This window comes from Aythya fuligula, chromosome 1 (assembly GCF_009819795.1).
Source record: "Aythya fuligula isolate bAytFul2 chromosome 1, bAytFul2.pri, whole genome shotgun sequence".
Lineage (NCBI taxonomy): Eukaryota > Metazoa > Chordata > Aves > Anseriformes > Anatidae > Aythya > Aythya fuligula.
In genome coordinates, this window is record NC_045559.1 from 31,758,687 (window position 1) to 31,764,686 (window position 6,000).

Sequence of the window (6,000 nt, forward strand, 5' to 3'; positions counted from 1 at the left end):
CCTTGCAGCACCTACCAGAGAGAAGTCTCTCTGTTGGGCTGCTCTCACCAGTCCCTACTCAACCTACAACTACAACATGACTTAACATCAGATAGTCAGAAAAGGCATCCTGACTACTGGAATTTTCATTTGCTGCACTACAAAACCTTGTGGAAATAGTCTCAGGTGGCTATTTCAGACCTCGTGTGCCAAAGACCCATGGTCCAAGGGCCATGAGCACCTCCTTTCTCCACTTCCAGGGCAAACTTCATTTTAACTCCCTGCTTTACTGCCCATGTTTTCCAGTAACAACCTCTCTGTGTGATGGCAGCAGTGCAGGATTCACATATATCTGCCAAGTGTGCTGCTGTATTTAGAAGAGTGCCACTGGGGCTAGTTTGACATCTAAGCCACATTTCGGTGGCCCATGTGTCCTACATCTCCTGGTTCCAGCAGCTGTATAAACATCATGCAGTTGTTCCCAGGAAAGGGAAGAGATTAAGAACTCAGAAGATAATGAGACAAGGTCTCCTCGCTCTCCATCAGGCTCAGCCAGCTCCCTGAAGGCCACACACTCACAGTTCTGTCTTTACTTTGGGGCAGACATAACAACTTGCCAATCAAGTGTTTAAATCCAACATGTTGAGGCATTTGTCTCTACTCCCATTGCACACAAACAAGCCACAACCAGCAAATAATGAATTTTATTCTTCCTTCAAACATTCCTATTGTTCTAAGAAGCATTTAGTTGATACAAATTTGCATCCCAGAGAAAACTATTAGTGTAAGATCTTTGGGGAGTATGATTTTTTTTGTTAAACTGGATGATCTGAAGGGCAAGCTGACCCTCAGAGATGGCACACAGCTGGTTCACAGAGCCACTGTGGTTTGCACCATGAGCCATGGTGCTGGTCTTCCTTGGCTGTGCATGTAAGCCTGGGTCTCTCTGAGGCCTTGGATATTTGCCCAACTCTTTTTTTCCACCTCTGTTTTTTTCTTCTCCATTGACTGACGAACAGGCAGAGGAGGGCAGTGAAAAGCCTGTACTCATGAAGAGGCCAGTGTTTGTGTTAGTGTCTGGTATATGCCTCTATTTCACGTTGACCATTGCCAATTTGGAGTTCAATGCAAGGCGCAAGAGGCAGAGCCCTGACTTACTCATTTATATGTTTTTAACTTATCTGCCTTTAAAGTCAGTAGTGGGAGGAAGAGAGACGCCTGAAAAAGACAGATGAAACTGACAAATTTGTCTTGGTGTGAAAATATTCAAAAAAAAAAAAAAAAAAGACTTGGGACACATACTTTAATGTGGCTAAGGCGGGCAACTGCATTCGAGGGGCAGAAATGGCAGAAATACCATCTTCCCTGTCTGGTTTCACCATGCACAAAAACCTGTCTTGTCTGTTTAGCAGAAATAAGGGAACACTTAGGGTATTACACACACTAGGGGCACTGCCATACTCAGATGGGGCATAGTGGGTCAGTCTGCTCTGTCTTACAACCAAGCCCCCGCAGGGTCAGTGACCATTTACTTGGCTCTACCAAGGCACTAGCAAGCCTACAGGGGGTATGGGGAACATACCTGCCACAGAGGCCTGAGCACACTGTGCCTGCAAGGGGAACCTGGAATTAGGCATGACTGGCCTCGACATAGCTCTTCCATCACCGTGGCAGCTGTATCTTCTAAATGTAGATAAATATTGACTTGGTCTCAGAAGTCAGTTTCACGTGATTTTTCAACACTGCATTAATAAAAAACTTGCAATCCAGTTAGACAAACTGTCAGTAGTGCCAGCCAAGTAGTTTACATGGCAACAACATGTAACAGATTCTAACACAACGGAATACTTTAACCAAAATCAGCAGTGTAATGTATACACAGACCTAACTGATTTATCAAAGCTTGTGAGGTGCATCTGACCATCCAGGATATCTTATGATTTTCTGATGCTACTGTTTGTTTTGTTTTGTTTTGCTTTTTAATGAAGGAAATACAAAGCTTTTTCTTCAGTTGACATTTTACTTCTTCCTTAATTAAAAAATAAAACAAAACAAAACAAAAATAATACAAAAACCCAGAAATCCTGCAAATCAACAAATAGTGGTAAAGCACTTTCAAATGAAGACACAGCAAAAAATCAGTTCCAGGGTGAAAAACATATTTACAAGACTATAGGAAAAGAGACTGTGTGGTGCTTGTAACACTTTTTTTCACTTGTGAATGTAATATTAATTGTTTGTCTGCAATGTGTGGAGGAATTATCTGTTCTAACTACATCTCCTTGGGTATCAATTGTCTCATCTGGTTATCTTGAGGACAATGTCTTAAAGCCTCTCTCTAGCAAGATTCCAACTGAATTTGAAAGTGTCCAGTAGAAATTTGTCTTGTGACATCTGGTTGTATGCTAATCAGAAGATATATACAAACCGCCTAACCAAGTTAAGTCCTGCATTTGCCTGAGCCCTAGTCAGTGAAGAGAGTGTTAGCTCTTACAGAGAAGAACATGGGCCTATTAGAACAAGTCCAGAGGAGGGCCATGAGGATGATCAAAGGGCTGGAGCACCTCTCCTATGAGGACAGGATGAGGGAGTTGGGGTTTTTCAGCCTGAAGAAGAGAATGGGGCCTGCAGGAAAGCTGGGGAGGGACTTTTTGTGAGGAAGTGGAGTGATAAGGCAAGGGGTAATGGCTTTAAGCTAAAAGAGGGTAGGTTTAGATTTAGATTAGACATACAAAGAAATTCTTCGTTCAGAGGGTGGTGAGGCACTGGCACAGGTTGCCCAGAGAAGCTGTGGATGCCCCATCCCTGGAGGTGCTCAAGGCCAGGTTGGATGGGGCTTTGAGCCCAGATCTAGTGGAAGATGTCCCCGCCCATGGCAGGGGAGTTGAATTATATGATCTTTATGGTCCTTTCCAACCCAAACTATTCTACAATTCTGAATGTGTTTCTAAGCAGAAACCTAACAGAAACTTTGAATCATGCCCAACTTGATCCTCCCTGTTGGTAAAAAGAAAAACCTAGGAGACAACTAAATCAGGTGCTTAAAATTCAGTAGAGTGAATAGCCTGGCAATGTGTTCACCCCTTGTAAAACACCTTTCACGGCCAAAGGCTGTGAAACATTTCCAGCAACGTGAAAGCTGCAGACTTTCAGCCCATGCTTCAGGGGCCATGCTCAGAGACTCAGGGTGGACTTCAGAGCCAGAAACAGCTCCTGGCTGTGCAGGGGAGGACAAGTCTGCCAAGGTGTGTCTATATTTCATGACCCAGAGTGTGCATGCTGCATGCAACAGCAGTAACAGGCCCACTGAGCCCCTCCAATAAAACCATATTTGTTTGAATTAGCACATTTTCAAATATATCTTTTTGCCTCCTGAAGTCAGCTTTGGAGAGTTCACAGTTCATGACTACAATGTGCTCTAGTCTCCAAGCAAGCATCTCTGTTTTGGTCTGCTGTGAATATGCTGAGATATGAATATGAAACTTTATATCCCACTAAGATTGACTGAAGAAGCATGATCAAGGTCATAGAAATCACCCCAGGAGGTCTGAGCGTAACATCTGCCAAAGTATTACAGAAAGTATGTTTTTTCCAGGAAACACAACAGAAGAATTCAGGTCAGATTACTGAACTGGAAATCAAAGCTCCCAGTGATTCCTCAGATTTGGAGGGTCTTGTTGTAACATGATAGAAACAAGAAAAACTTCATTAACCTTCAAATTAGGATACTCTATGGGTAAATGCAACAGTGATTAAATTTGAGAGGGGTTGCTGCATGGACATCTGAATGTGAACCATAGTGGCTAGTACTAATTGGAGGTAGCTTAAAAGCTCCTGAGGCCCACAGTAACTCATTCCTTGACACTCCCACATCTGCAGACAGAGGAAAAAATCACTAATACCACTGATGATGCTGTGTGGAGGGATATGGTTTTGGCTTGAACTCACCTGAACTCTGTGGGTTCCAGGAGAACAAATGCAAGCAAATTTCATGAAAGGCTCCATTATTGGTGTGTGGCTTTGAAATTTTCTGGAACCCTGAGACTCCTACTTGGAATGGTTAATTCACATCTTAGTTGCCAAAAATTTCAAAGCAGCATGCTGACTGGATCAGAAAACACCCACTAAAAGGACATTGGTGTCAAAAGAGGAACAGCTAACTTTGATAGAAAGCAGCAAAGTAATAGAAGATACCCTGGTGGCAGTAAAGAATAACATATCCCAAAATGTGGTAGAAGAAGCCTTGTTCATGAGAAAAGAGAGGACAGTGAAAAAGGCATTAGACAACTCAGAAGAAGAAAGATCCTTGAAGTCACCAAGAATGAAAAAGTTTCTTTTTTTCCCTTTCACTCAAAATTGTGGGCAGGAGCTGAGAACATGAAATCTGCCTGGGAATTCAAGTCAGGAAACTGGGAGACAGCCAAGAAATTCTAAAATGCCGTCTTTTAATAAAGCTGAAGAAGTTTAAGTCAGCAGAACTTTATTTTCACTCGTGGAAAATTTATAAACAGCAGAAGCTCAACTGTCACATTCATGGTAAATTGTTACTCAGCTCCAGCTTGGAATTGTAGAGCGAGCTGAAGCCATGGTAGAAAGAACAAAATAACTGATTTCCACGTGTGCTCTGCTTAGTGCTGGCTGTGCTATTTGAATCTGCCTGTGCTGCTAAGCAATAAGCGATGGAATAAATTTCCTACCGCTAGATGTGAGTGCAACCTCATCCACTTCAGGATATTTCTGTAAAGGATGTGTATAAAGAAAGGATATTTCTTCAATTGTCTTCTGGCCATGGATGCATATCACACAAAGATGCAGGTGGTGTCTAAAAGGAGATAAAATTGAAGTAGTGCTACCATACACAAGGAGGAGTTTTTGCTAGCATGGCCATGCTTATCAAGAAGGACTTAGGTGGTTGTATTTGGTAAACATGTGTGTATTGCTTATCTAAACTAGTAAAATCCTAATGGCAGACACTGTTGCTTTGGCAAATACACACCAAACAGCAGTGAGATAGCTTGGTTTGTTTATGAGGCTGATGAATGTAATACAGACATAAACAATTTACCCTGATAAGCTGCACCTGCACTAAGAGACATTCTAAGCAAGTGCTTTCCAACTAGTGTCTTGACCAAAAGGTGCTTTCCAGAATGAGTCACTTGTCAAATACTAGAGAAAATGGCTATAACACTGAGGACTTTTGCCCAGGAGCATGGGGACTCTCCTATCAAAGATTTGTTCCCTGGATGGATATCCTCTAATTGTTTAATATGCTTTCTACATATTTATCATATTTGTCACTTCTAGATATTTGCCTGTGAAGAGCACCACCCCCAGGTTTTTCTGTGCTGTCCCATGGCCTGGCAGCTCCAGCTCCAAAGAAAGTGATGCTGGGTGGACACCGGTGGCTCAGTGGCATTCTGCAGCAACCGGGTCCCCCGCTCCTGTTGCCCTTTTGTGCCCTCTCCCCCTGGACCACATTTCTCCTTCAGCATCTGGGTTCTCTGTTTGAAAGACTCTTCTCTGTTGGGAGTGGTACTGCACAGTGGTAAAAAAAATGTGTCATGAACAGTCTTGGTCGAATCTGGCAATAAGTGAGGTTCACCTCTGCTTAGCCTTAGATTTTTCCCTTAGTTTTAACTCTTCTGTTTTCTATTTTCATACTGAAATAATCTTTTTGGAGAACTGGATTATCCATGCAATTGAATTAAAAGGATTAAGATATGGCTTTCAGTTCATTGCTTATTCTTGAAGATATTTTACTGTCTGCTAGAATAAATTCTCTTTCAAATAGTACTTACTTTCAGACTCTCTTACTGAAAGACTGCCCATAGTTAATCTTCTTACAATTCATAAGATGCATTCCCCCTATCTTTTGTATTAATAGTAAGAACAAGATGCTCACTTTTACACAAAACCAGGTACAGTTACCTTAAGTGAAGTGGAGTTTTGGAACCTGCCTAAATTTTTTTAAGGATAGCTCATAGTATCTAAAATTACTCAGATTACTTAAATAAGAACCTC